Raw genomic sequence first — 15,096 nt, 5'->3', positions numbered from 1 at the left:
AACCAATTTCAATTAATTCCACTTGACTGCAATTTGAATTTGTTTTCTGCTTCTATCATTTAACATAAATTTGGACACACAGTCCTGTCTATCCTGCATTACTCTTTATATGTCCTCCAAGTTGTTGATCCCAAAGGTATCATTCCAGCAAAGTGCTCATTAAAAACTGAGCAACTGTCCTATCTTAATAAGTGTGGAAGGTCAGGCAGAACATTAAACATAGTAGTTTAAATTATTGGCTAACTTAATGTTATAATTTTAAAGATTAATAAGTGGAGAAAAATTATACATCATAATTTAGTGATTACTTGCAACAGGTAGATTGATTTGTTTCTGTCCAGGAGCATCATGTTATACGTGTTTGTAAGCTTAATCTCTCAATCCATTCTTTTTCTAGTCAAAACTAGAATAGTCATGTTCTATTATGATCAGTTTGAAGAGGTATGCTCTGAACTGTTTGATATCCACTGTAATTTCTGGATCTTCACACAACATAAACAAAATTGTTTACTAACTACTTGGAAAGAATATTTTTAAGGAAGAGAAATTTAATCTGTTCCACTTGAACAAGAATATAAAATGACAAGATTCGAGGCCATAGGCATTTTAATAGGAGCATCTTAGAGAAGTGCTGCTAAGGCCTCTGATGAAGCTGCACAGACCTTTGTTTTAAACAGGAGCATGAATACTCCAGCGTTTGCTTGTGTTCTAGCTCCTCTGTACTGTAAGGCTTTGGATGTTAGAATGTCTTATTGAGACAATCTTACACACAGGCTTCAGCCAGCGGAAACATGGTATTTAGTGCTTTAAATTAAAGCTTCAGAAATTAAACTAATTTTCTTATCAAGGCCTAGACTCAAGTCTCATACAGATACTAGTGCCATGTCATTAGTCAACCTAATAAAAGCTTTAAACCAATACCCTGAAAAATGGAACAATAATCCAAATCAAACCTTTCCACACAGTACTTAAATCTGAAGAACATTTTGAAGTTACTCCCTTAAACAAAACCTTTATTTAAAATACATGGGTCTTGAAGAAAATTACATGTTAGTTAGCCACCATATGCAGTTTCCCAGTGTTATTAGAGGGTCAGTTCATAAACACAGTAAGAGTAATGGCACAACACTAATAATTAGAAAGTCAGAATAGAAAGGTGCATTTGGGGCATTATTATGGATCTGTAGGATATCCAAATAAATTAAGACTATCATAACAATTAAGCCAGGGATTGTAGAGTGATGAATGAGAGTCCACCTTATAAAAAAATTACCCAGCGCTGTTTCAAATTCTAAATTTATAATAGTCTTTTCTCCTTCCAAATTCAATAGTATTAAGCAGATGAGAACCACAGGGCAAAAAGGTTATTATTACTAATTTGTCTAATACTCTAGAGCATTAGCAGAAGAACAAGATAGTGCAGACACATTATAGGCTGTATAAAATGGCATTTTTGAAGTCAATATGGGCTAAAAATCCTTGCTGAGGTCAGCTACTCATTAATAAAGGAAAGCATGCCACAATCTAATGTCTGGATCAATGTAATTGCAATGAGAGATAAAAGGAAACTGCATGCATTAAGAATCTCACTATGAATTGCTCAGGTCTCCTTATCTCACTCCCACTGAAGTCAACAGCAAATATTCATCAGCTTCAACAGGATTGCTGATGGGCCCTAAATTATCCTTTCCTGTACGTCACAAGGCCTGTAATTTCCATCTTTCACTGTTTGATGAGAGGTAACCTCACAGACGTGTCACTGGAGCTAGCATACCCTTATTTAAATAAGGGGTCTAGAATGAAGTCATTTCCCTTTATTACCAACCTTTTCTGAAGAAAATTAACACCACCTCAGAGTTCTTATTGGTTAACTGTTCAATTTTGCTGAAACTTGATGTATGATGGGATAGATATTGAGTGAATTTTGACAGTTGGAGATATTAAATAGCACACACCTCAGTGATTCAGGTAATTTTGAGAGGGGAGAGTACAGCATAGAAGTAGACTGCTAATCCTGAAGAATACATTTTAATAGCAGGTTAAGCATGAAGTCCCATTAATGGAAATTTCACTATAGTTTTTCCCATTTTCATTTGCTAGATGTAACTAACCATGAACTTTATCAAATATATCTGGTACTTGAAGCAGGCAAGATCATCATGTGATTAATGTATGTTCAATATAAGCACACATCCATTGAACATTAAAGACAGGCTCCAGGTTAGTGAGTTTTAAGGTCAGCCCATGAGACCAGGTAAATCTTGTTCTTCCTTTAAAACGCTGCTTCTGCACAGAGATAATATATACTAAGAAAAGTATCAGACAACTCCATCTGATCCATATATGCCTGCATATATTCCCTGTGGACTGCAGTGGGAAACCAAATTTAGCATCATTAGTCCATTGTAAATGGCTTGTTGGTGTATTGTATACATACATAATCTGTATACACAGAGTAGATGCACACAGCTGCTAGGACTGGACTCCAGTGTGGCAAAGTCACAGGGACTAAGAAATATACTCGGTCGTTTCTCTTTCTTTGGCTTTTCCATCTAATCACCCCCAGGATCATCAGTTTAACTGCAGGTGAGAGGGGAACAAGGAGGGGTTGTGCTGGTTACACTCTTACCACAGTAATAACAGAACAACATGCCTTCTTCCTTCAGTGGCTGGGAATAAAGATTTGAATACATGGTTTGGAAGGGTAATATGGTTAGATGAACTTTTTTTTTAAAAAAGCAAAGAGCTGATGATTACAGAGCTCATAGTGACATACGGGAGACCATTATAGACTACTTGTAACCCCTTCCACCAGCCATTATAAAGCACTCCATCATACAAGATCAGAGTGTTACATGTTTTTCAGCAATTAAGAACTTACTGAAACTCTAGAAGTGCTAGGAAATATGTCATGTTTTTCCCTGAGAGGGAGACCAAAAAAAAGCCAGAGATCAGCCTTGGGATGCACTGAGGAATCCCAATTTCATTCTTTATTTGTGCTTAAGCTCTAATACATTAAAAAAAAAGGGGAGGGAAAGAAAAAAATCAAGCAAGCAAATTATAGTTCTAATACAAACACTAGGAGCCAGGTTATGTATCAAAAGGAGGGAGAGGAATCATTTCTGGTTTCCTCAGAAACACTTAAGCCTGAGTTAATAGAGTACAAATGCAGTACAAACAACAATCAAATCACTCTTCACACCCTCCACCTGCCACCTTGTTTTAATTTCCTTTCCTCCGTAATTCCCTATTCTGAGAGTTGGTCCCTCCAAAAAGCTCTGTCAAGAGCCATCATTAGAAATGAATAGTCACTTTTAAAAAAAAAATTGAACTTGTAGAAGTGTTAAAAGAAGCCTCCTAATTCCTAGGGTCCTACAAAAAAGTAGCTGTAAACTCCCATCTGAACTTGCTCTCAGTTCTTCAAGTAGGGGTTTTTCTGTCATTAAGGTTTAATTCCCCTTCCCCCCAGATATTCATGGATAATTACCAATACTTCTGTTTCTTTTAAAGTATCTCACTTGTATATCCCAAATTCATGATAACCTTTCCAACACTGCACTATATTGGTAGCTCAACTATCACACCAGCCATATCTGTTAACCCTGTGTCACCTGAACATTGTGTTAGACACTTCAAGTCAAAAATCAGTTTTCATGAATTTCATTTCTTGATTTTTGCTTATAAGGGAAATCCTTTCTTATAAAAGGCCTAGGAAGGACCAGAGCACATTTCTAATGAAGGTCAAATTTATTGATGGGGTGGGGGCAAGATTTTTTCAATTATTTCAGTCTACACTTGGGGAGGAGAGAGAAAAGGGACACATGGTACAAATAAGGAAAAAGCACTTTTAAGTCTTCCAGCAGCAATCACTTAAGTTGCTATTGAAAGAAATTGTAAATATGCAGTGTGCATATTCTTTAATTTCTCAGTCCCCTTTCAAGGGGATATTTAGTGTGGGCATGAATATGGAACCAACTTACAATACCAAATACCTTTTTATGCAAAAATCTTTAAATGTTTATGCATTACATATTCTTTATCATTGAAATGCAGAACACTGTCAAAGACATCAATGCAATAAATTCAGAGTAAAGCTTACACAAAAGCTGTAACTATCCAAATGAGGTTTCAGGGAGCAAGGGTGAGGAAAAAGAGGCTTTAAGCAAGCATAAAAAGTTCCAGATAAAGCTATGATCTGCTGAAAACAGAAAGGTGCATTAAGTAATAATCAGGATAAACTACATTCAGAAAAAAAATAATTACAACTACCCTGAAGTACGCCTTGCATACTAAAAAGCTCAGTCATGCATTCAAGATCCTAAATTAGAGTCAGCTTGACTGTACTCTGTGTGCTGAGAACAAACTTCCACAGATCTTGCTGCATTCCTGTTTAAGCTGCTCCTGCATTGCAAAACCCACAGGCTCCAACAGGCAACATCCTTGAACCACTGCTCTTCTACTTAAAATGACACTGACAGTGGCAGAGGATTACAAAGAGCTGGGAACCCTCAACACCTCTCCAAAAGTATCACCTCCAGAGACCGGTTATGGAATATATGCCATGTTGTGGCATTTTTTTTCTTTGGAAAAAAGAACTAAAAAAAAAAGTATTTTTCACTTCTGAGTTACAGAAAGGCAAAATTAGGGTTGATTTTGTTTTGGGGGGTTTGGCTATTCATTTGTCCCCTTTTCTTTGGGAAATGGTGCTAAAATACCATAAATACCAAATATCTCTAAGACAATGTCCCCACTGGGGGCTTTTTTATGTAATATTAACACTCCTCACATAAGCATACAAAACCCTCCTCAAAACAGATTTTTTCCCCTTTGTCTACTTGCACATTTGAGTAGCCGATTGATGAAGTACAAAGGAGAAATTTCGTAATTTCATTGGCCACTTTTTGTGAGCAGATGGTCCTTCAGATTCTTCTGATTTACCTTTAAAGTGAACATAAACTCAACCTGCAAACAGGATCATTTTAAATTATAATTACAATGCAAGAGCCCATTTTCAAAACATACATGCATGGAACAATAGTTTTTATCTATGGAGTGTTAAGCCTGGCTGTCTGAATAATTAATACAAAGCAGAAGGAAAACACAAGGGAACATCAGATTCGCAGCACAGTCATCTACAAAGTGTTATTACAGTATTTCCCTTTAAATAAAGCTGGCAGCTGTGTGGGATGAGCTGCCTTTCCTCTTTCCTGCAGCTCCATCTTGTAAAGGCTAGCTGGTCTGGAGCTCATTCACAGAAAGCTAGAGAGGGAGGACTAGCCTAATACAGCCTGGATAGGAAGTGTGTTCATTCAGTGGAGAACGGGGCCGCTTTTTGTCAGAGCTCTATAGTACTTCCAGCACCATTGTTCATGAGCAGGTGCACATCCTATGAAAGTAATCTTTCGCAAGTGAGCTATTTCTAGAAAAACACTGATCTAAAGTTTTTAAAGGATTCCAGTGCAAACAAGATGAAGAACTGACTAGAAAACAAGGTCAGGTGTGGTAACTTAAAACAGTGAAAAGTTACTTCTATTTATTTCTTAGACGCAACTACAACTTAGAAAGCCTGATTCATCCCAGTTAAGCACTTTAAAATTTAAGCAAATTTACAAAATTTGAAAGCAGCCCTACCTTTCACACAGTTCCAGCATCAGTATCAGTACCTCTACAACAATCTTCTTACTGAAGCTCAACAACTAGATCTGAAAATAATCCTTCATCCTAATTTCAAATCAATCTACTAATTCCACCCCAAAACTACTACTTTTTCCATTTCCTGTTCCACAACTTTTCCAGGGATGGAGGTGAGGCTAACTGGGCAGTAGTTTTCCTTTTTGTAAGGGCAATGGGAGTAATATGGGCATTCCTCAATCACAGGGCACCTCATACATTCTCCATGACTTTTTCAGCCTCTGCAGCATCCATTGTAGGTACACAGTTGCAAACTCACACATCTATCTCTGTCTCAGCTCTTCTAATACTTCACAGTTTTATTATATATGTATATACATATATGTATATTCATTCCTGAAATAATCTATAAAAAAAATAGCAAGAATGCAAAATATAACCCTATGTCAATGATTTATTTAGAGTTAAGGGGAAGCTACTTGATTAAGACCTACAAGATTCCATGGCTATAATATAGGTATGACACCTCTTAAAACGATCAGTCTATCCACCATCTCTTGTAGGTCTACTACCTGTGGCAAGAGGACCTCAATACATTCACACTTTGTGCAGGTGCTAGCCTTTTCCCCAGAAGAGGGGCCTAGGTGTCCATCACAGCCACCCCTGTACTGATACCTCTGTCCTTACCAGAACTGATGACTTCTCAGGGGACACTTCAGTAGACACAGTGTTTCCAGCCTCGAGTCGAGTGGACGCCATGACGGCAGAGGCTTGAAGCACAGAAGCCTCCCAACACAGGCCACTTTCTGCTCACTGAGCTTCACAGAGCTGCTTAAATCTCCCATGAAAGCTCCTGGCTCCGCCTGCCACTTGCTGATTGGCTGCCGAGCCCCCCCGGAGCAAGATGGGGCTCAGAATCTTTGGCACAACTCAGATGTAGAGCACAAACCTCGGGCTCGCAGACAGAATAATCTGTTTATTCCCACAATCCCTATTTATATGAGCTCAGTACAGCTATTTGGCTTATGTAAATTTCAATTTCATCAGATTGTTTCTGAAATCATTTGGCCTAAATTATATTTTTTAGATTTCAGTCTCTAAACCATTTATTTTGCTACTACTGTCCACAGTTTTTCTGGCCTCTACTTCCTTTCATTATTTTAATGAGCCTCTCATGATGTAAATTTTGTTTTCTGTTCCTGAAAATCTTACTATATCAACTTACAAATGAAATAGTGTCTGATTTAAATAGACCAACCACACATTCTACAGGAACTCATTCCTGAAATAATCTATAAAAATATAGCAAGAATGTAAAATATAGCCCTATGCCAAAAATTTATTTAGAGGTAAGGGGAAGCTACTTGGTTAAGACTTACAAGATTTCATGGCTATAATATAGGGATGATGCCCCTTAAAATGATCTATCAGTCACAGTAGATGTAAGATGTAAATCTCATTCTTTTTTATTGCAAAAGTTTTAAGTAGTGTCGTGGTTTAAACCCAGTCAGGTAACTTGTTCACTCACTCCCAGTGAGTGGTGCCGAGCTGACAACAATCAAGGTCCGTGTCCGTCTCCCCCCACCCTGCACCGGGGCTCTCCCCTTCCCCGCTCCCGGAGGAACGGGGAGGAGGATCAAGAGAGTGCAACTCCTACGGGTTGAGACAAGAACAGTCCAGCAACAAATCACCACCGCTACTATCAGCTAAAACAATGATAAGGGAAAATAACAAGGGAAGAGAATACGATACCACCGGCCAAGAAAACGAGTTCCACCCGGAAGCCCGTGTCCTTCCGGGTAACTCCCAGTTACCCCCCACCCCGGGCATGACGTGCTGTGGTATGGAATACCTCCCCGGCTAGCCCGGGTCAGGCGCCCCGTCTCTGCTTCCTCACAGCTTCCCCTCCTCCCTGGCAGAGCATGAGCCTCACAGAGTCCTTGGTCAGGGTAAACATCACTTAGCAACAACCGACAACATCGGCTTCACCAACACTGTTCTCAAACTAGAAGTCAAAACACAGCACTGCACCAGTTAACACAAAGGAAAAAACATGACTGCTACTGCTGAACCCAGGACAAGTAGTAAAGACATATTTTATTCATCAGAATTTTGCTTCTTAAAAAACAAAGCAAACCTATACCACAGTAATCAAATTCACTTCTTTGAAATTATTACTTAATTACACCAAATCAAAATTCCATAGAAACACACTGATGTTAAAGGTCAGACTACTAAAGCTGTTTATTAGAAATGGTAGTGAGGCATAACAGTAGTTATGTCTTCAAACATAAAGAAAACATGATTCAAATACTAAAGTTTAAAAACCACATTAATTTTCAGCAGCAATGGCACTGGAATTCTGAATCATCAAGTATAGTTCCAAAACATGCAATAACTGCACATAACAAAGATGAACATCCACCACAGAAATATTTTCTGTTTCCACAGATGTATTAACAAACCTACTTAAGATGTCTAAATCTGCCTCTGCAGTATTAAGGCTAAGTATTTAGCTTTACAGGAAATTATACACAGAACCTTACTTTTTAAAAGTAGATTCTTTTCCTTTTTAAATGTAGGCAGTCATGCTAAGCATTTGAAAAGCAAACTCCACTTCAAGGTGGTTTAAATTACATGCTTTAAGTAGAATGAGGTGCTCATAAAACACCTCCACAATTTTGTATCTCTACTACTGAGAAACAAAATCGTTTGCCTTATGAGATTTAATGTCTCAAATATTTTATTATTTTTCTCACCATAACCACATTAAGAGTGATTTTTCAATTAAGCAAACCTTAACTCAAGCTGTGAGCATAAGAAACCTGAGCTGTGAGCTTGAGTGTTCGACATATTTTGCAGTGTACTATAAACAAAAAGGACCAAAGAAATCAAGAAAGGCTTTATTTTAGCTGAACATTTCACAAAGATAGCAAAGGGCAACTCCTCATCTCCTGTGTAAAATCCTGCCAACTTGTCACAGTCCAAACACAGAATTCCTTTATGCTCCAAAGTCTTGACCACTGTCCACTAGTTTTCATCTTCATACAGAGTTTATCATGTCAAAGATTAAGTTACTGTCATGGTTTAATTTTATTGTAAGGATATATCCTTATATCATGCATATCTTAGTGACTACCATGAACATTGTATTAAAAATGTGCATTAAAAAGAACAGAGACCAGGAGTGGAAAATGTCAGCTCAAAATGGAAGTTACGAGCACGACGAAGAGAGGAAATATAACTAAGTTTTGCAGCCTTGACTGTGATGGCTAATGCCACAAACAGCTGTAGCAGAAAGGAAGCTAAACAGTGACATCATAGTTCTGTGTAATTGGGCTTCTAGGCAGGTGGAGTTCTACCTGAAACAAAATACAACAGTACATATGTTATTTTTAAGGATTTATGAAGTCTTAATTAATTCATTTCATTTACCTTGCTTGTAGCTCCTAATTTGAAGCCTGTTTCTTGATTGAAAACTGTCAATCAGTGACGGCTTCCAGGACAGCTGGGGTTCCTGAGTATAGTGAAGTCAGTTAACCTTTAAGGAACTTAGGCTATTTAACGAAGATTTGCTAGGGAAAATTCTGTCTCATATGTAAATTCTTGCACCAGGAATAAAATGCTGACCATGCCAAATCAATTATGTTAGTGGTCAAATTGCATGCACTAATTAAACACAAGCTGACACAAAGGAAAAGCCAATTCTATTTAGATATCAGAGAGAAGATTCTGACAACTAAGACTTTGCATGGAAATAATTTTTACAGACATTACTACTGATTATTCCAGTCATTACTACAAAACATATGTATAATAATTCTTCTTACCTGTTGCTTTAGCCATGCCACCTGATCTCATTATAGAGGACTTCATTGTAACTGTCCATTAAGATGTATTCTTTAAAGCATACCATCTAAACATGGTGCATAAAACCTGCAAATATATCAGTGTAGATTTAATTTGTTCTGATTAGTGCCTACATTTTCCTGACATTCTAATCCTTCATCGTTAAGCCTTTACCTATATATCTGACTTGTTTTGCTTCCTGTTGATCTGCCCTTCCCAAGCCCTAGATGCCAGCTTTGTTATAGCTCAGCTTCTGTCACACATCACCTCTGCAAAAGTACAAATCAAGCTTTCACCTTCCTTACTCCTCATGACTCACATCTACTACAAAGCCACAGGGACATAAAGACGAAAATGATAACCAGCTTAAAATAAAAGAGCATCCTGAACACATGCTTATGTATTCCCATACTTCACAAAAGAAATGCTTCATAAGCCTTTCTGTCTTTGATATTCAGTTGTATTATCAGTCAGAAGAAAAGTGTTCTGTGGGATGAAGATCGTGCCTTTATTCATTAAGAAGTGCAAAGAGTGAGTTCATTCAAACATTAAGAGAGTCAATGAAGTTCTTTGTTAATAAATTAGCTGTCAGAGAGCTCTGGACCACTGCTAACCTGTACTAAGCTAGCAGTGCAAATGTACCTTGGGTTTAATTGGTAAACAATCGGTTGAGAAATTCTTCCTTCTCCTGAATGGGCATAAGGGTAAATGAATGACAAAGTATTAATTATGGCTTCTTGGCCGTTATTTTATCCTTCACAAAACCATCCTAACAAAATAAACATAAACAATCAGGAGAGTGAGCATGAGGAAGGGTAGAAAGGATAGAAAGGATATGAAGAGAATAACAGCTTAAAAAATGCACGCTTAAAAGCACTTTCATTCTACATAAATTTTCCATTTTAATGTTATACAGATTCACCTTAATCTGTTATCAGATCATTGAATTTCTGGGATATGTTAACAACTACCAAAAAAACTAGCTGAAATACTGTAATGATGACAAGAAAATACATGTACCGCTATAAGTGCATTTGAGCTTCTAGGTAAGGAAAGTAAGAAAAATATACATTATCTTTGAAAATAAGAATAAGTGGTATTAAACAGAAGCAAGAGACAAATCAGGAGTGAAATTTGAAATGAAACTGCCAAATTAGGTAAAACAAAGATAATTTTACCCATGCCTTAACAGTGCATGAAATGGCAGGGGGGGCAAGTAGATATTATTTTTATGAATGCCAGACACACAAGATTGCAGCCTAAAGGATAATGAGATGAAGGGGCATGATAATTTTCTACTAGAAAACAGCATTAAATTGATGGTTGCATAGTTAATTAAATGCTGTTCATTAAATGCTGTTAAATTTGAGCTCAGCGTATCTGGCAATGGTTGTGTTTTGCTGTATGCAGTACATATTTTATGTAAATGTACATTTATTAGTTTTGAAATTAAAAGGAATAAAACCTTTTTTTTTAATGAATCTGATAAAATTCTGTTTTTATATTTGCGTCAGGGACAACATATAATAGTCCTTGGTGACTCACACAAAGATAGAAAAGTACTGTTGGTCCGCTTTGGCTCCTCCCTGGAAGGTCTAGCTTTGGCTCCTCCCCGGAAAGTCCTGCTTTAGGACTCCCCAGAAAAGTCACTACCCTTGGAGACCTCTCTAGATATTGCTGGCCACTTCTTCCAAAGTAGGCTGGCCCCCTGCATCAGCATGAGTGTGCATTTTTGTTAGTATAAAAGTCTGAACTTCATGTGATACAGGGAGGCAGAACTCATACCATTCAGGTCAATGTTGCCTATGAGGGGATGCCTGCTAAGGTTGAGCCTGCCACCTCGCGCTGCGATGACAGTTCTCGGAGCTGGTTTTCTAATCATCATTACATGTTCTTTGGGGTTGGTAATATAACCAAACGTCAGAGATATATTTACTGTATCTGTTAGTATGTCTATATATTCCTATATTAATAAACTAGCTGTGAGTTCTCGATCTGTGGGGAATGTTGCACGAGAAGCTGTGCCAGCAGAACTGGACAAGAGCACAGTCATCCTGACCCTCATCAGATGCAAACCACGGGAGTCAAGAGAAAGTGAGGACAGAACACCAAGATAATTTCTGAGAACTGTAAATATTGACACAGAAAGTTGCTTAAGACGAGACGAAGAATGTGTGTTCAAGGAGAATGGGAAGTAACAATGTAGCAAGAAGTGGTAACAGGGAAACGTTAAAAATAGTTGCTCAAACAAAGGCGCGTGGACAATGACGTGATAGGTTGAAAAGGCACTTGATCAGTAATGCCGTTGGCTGGAAAAAGTGTATGATGTCGCTGAATGGGGAAAGGACAGAAAAGAACTAACCACTACTAACTTACTAACCACTAGACAGGGGTCTATAAAAGCCTGTAAACTCACTCAATAAAGGATTTAGGTTGCACCACAACTGGAGTCCGTGCCTCAGTTGCCACATCTATTTGTGTGGTGTTTCTCTCACCCAGAATCCTCGAACCCTGGAACATAATTATAAAAGTCCTAAGTTGATCATTATTTTTTTATTCATAGGCAATTCTGGTTTAGAAAAGATTTCAAGTTTAATGAACAAGATTACTGAAGGTTGTTTCTTTTTCCTGTTTTAAAAACAATGTTTTTAAATTTAATGTTTAAGACTTTAAAATAAAATAGTTTTCTCTGCTTCAACCATTTGAAGGGGTTCAGGTTTTTTTCATGCAAACCTTTCAAAGTAGTCAAGAGTAAAATTCACTGTCTGTGAGAAATGATTGAAATGTACAATTAGTTTAAAAATACTGCAAGTTAAACACAATTATGAACAAAAGGGCAATTCTGTATTGCCAAGCAGCACTGTACAGTTAGCCTTACAACTGCTCTGATTTAGCAGCACAATTACATATCTGAGCAATCCAAATCAGTGTGATTAATATCCTGTAAGCAGGAATTAAACTAACATCACTATTTATTGAATGTTCTGAAATCACAGTCTGTCTTCCATAATTTTAATACCTAGAACGAAATCTGAAGAGTGTACTGAAGTCAACAGTACAGGCAGATAGCTAATGTCTCCAAAACAGGGAGTGTGCAGTACAACTATCTTTTTAACATATTTTGAAGAATTTCACTTTCTCTGCATTACATAATTCATTTATGCTTTCTGCTGCATTTATCCTCTCTGTTTCTAATGATTATTACTTCAGTTACTTTTCCTGTGGAGAAAGGGAAGTCAATAACTGAGAGAAAAAAGACCAAACAAACCAAACCAGAAAAACAGCACTCAGAGGAGTTTCACCTACGTTTATAAAGTAGAAGTGTATCTATTTGGATGTTTCCTTTACCTATCACCCTGAAGACCAAGAGCACAAAGCACATCTGCCCAGCACAGGTAATGCCTTTGTCATCTGAAAGCCCAGCTGGAACTTGACTCCTGGATCCTGTTCAATGTGCAATAGAGCACTGCCTGGCCAGCACTTTTACAGGAATTCTCCCGTTTCATGATATTGCTCCAAGTTTTTCTTAAAAGTTCAAAGTTCAGGAAGGAAACAGTGGTTAATAATAGCAGAATGCTTTTTATGTCACCAAAATAAGGGATGATAACTGATAAGGCATCCTATATTGCATTTTATATCTCGCACAGTTCTGACAATTATAAGAAAATATAATTTGGAATTCCCAATATTCTCAAGAAAGACATATAAAAATGCTTCTATAGCTTTCAGCAGGAAATATTTGTATTAAATCCAAGAAACAAAATAGATTTTTCAGTTAGGCAAGAAAATGCCACATGTGAAGGAGCAACATTATGTTCCAAATCAGCTTATATTTTCATGCAAGGGGATTTATGAAGAAAAAAAAGATACTACTATTACTAGTGATTAAGTATTGCCTCTCCTGGCTAAGTAATATATTTCAGGTTGAACGAATTCTAGTTGCAGTAAAGCTTGATAGAGAGGTCTCACACATATTGCATTAATGGTGTCTATACTTCACATTATCAGCCCTGAATGAAAGGAGCTCTCCACATAAAGCAGAATGAAGGAGATGGTAAGGATGGCATGCTTTCCTGCTTTCCTTTCAAAACCCCCTTGGGCAGGTCACGTTTTTAAACATAGATTTGAAAAGACTGTATGTTCGTTTAATTTTTCAGATATTTCTGTATATCTCCAGCATATGATGAACAGGGTTTGGGCCTTGACAGGAAAGATAGCCAGAATCATCCCGAACAGTTTATGTCTCATCTCTAAGGGACTGACAGGACCCTTTCTGGGATACATGGAACATATGGCAAAGTCCTAAAAACATGTCAATTTGTTTAAATGTTATGAATTACACCTTGATTTAAGTGATTCCTATTTTTTCTACAGCATCTGTCAACAGACCACACTCATTTCAGCAGTTTCATCTTAGCGTTACAATTAAACATTTCAAAATTGAACTGAATTCAAAATTGAACTGCATTATTCCATGGCCTGTCTATCTAGCCCACTAAGCAACTCTTAACAGCTGCAAAACAGCAGCATAAGAAGTGTTTTAGAATGATGAAAGAAGTAACCTTCTACTCCGTATTAACTAAGGATGTGGGAGATTGGGGCCTATTGGAGCCTCTGTAGTCCCAGTAAGAGAAATTATGTATTAACAGTTATTTTGCATAAGTGTGAGTTCCTGCACAGTATGTCTGATGTAGTATGTTTGTTTCCAACAGGTCAAAGGAAGAGATACTCCCCCTCTGCTCTGCTCTCATGAGACCCCACCTGGAGTACTACGTCCAGCTCTGGGGCTCCCAGGAAGGACATGGATCTGCTGGAGTGAGTCCAGAGGAGATTACAAAGATGATTAGAGGGCTGCAACACCTTTCCTATGAAGACAGGCTGAGAGAGCTAGGCATGTTCAGCCTGGAGAAGCAAAGCTCTGGGGAGATATTGTAACAGCCTCACAGTACCTAAAGGGGGTCTATAAGAAAGATGAAAGGAGTCTTTTTACAAGGGCATGTGGGGATATGACATGGGCTAACAGTTTTAAGATGAAAGAAGGTAGATTTAGATTAGACATAATGAAGAAATTATTTCCTGTGAGGGTGCTGAGGCACTGGCACAGGTTGCTCAGAGAAGCTGTGGCTGCCCCATCCCTGAAAGTGTTGAAGGCCAGGTTGGACAGGGCTTGGAGCAGCCTAGTCTAGTGGAAGGTGTCCCTGCCCATGGCAGGGTGTTGGAACTGGATGATCTTTAAGTTCCGTTCCAACTCAAACCATTCTATGATTCCATGAGTCTATGTATCCTGACAACAGTTATGATTAGTTGCATGCGACTACTAGACTTTTTTTGGACACCTGACAGTCTAGGCTTCCAAGTAGCAGGAAAAAATGACCAAAAGCTAGAAAAATACAGCATTAATTACATATTGCATGATATTTTTATGGGAGATAGGATTTAATGGTAAAATTTGTGAAACCTCATATTATAGCAGAGTGTCTGGATGCATTATCTATGACTGCTGGATCAAACTGAACCTGGACCCTATATACTTATGATGTAGGAGGGCACTGTTTCCACCCACTGGCTCAGATACTTCCATCTCTTCCAGCAGTTCACAATAAAAGCATGTGTTGA

The sequence above is a fragment of the Pezoporus wallicus genome, unplaced genomic scaffold (assembly GCF_028554395.1).
Source record: "Pezoporus wallicus isolate ANWC-B61680 ecotype Strahan unplaced genomic scaffold, APGP_CSIRO_Pwel_v1 contig_10431, whole genome shotgun sequence".
NCBI classification, from domain to species: Eukaryota; Metazoa; Chordata; class Aves; order Psittaciformes; family Psittacidae; genus Pezoporus; species Pezoporus wallicus.
The sequence above is the reverse complement of the archived record's forward strand: the minus strand, read 5'-3'. Positions refer to the sequence as shown.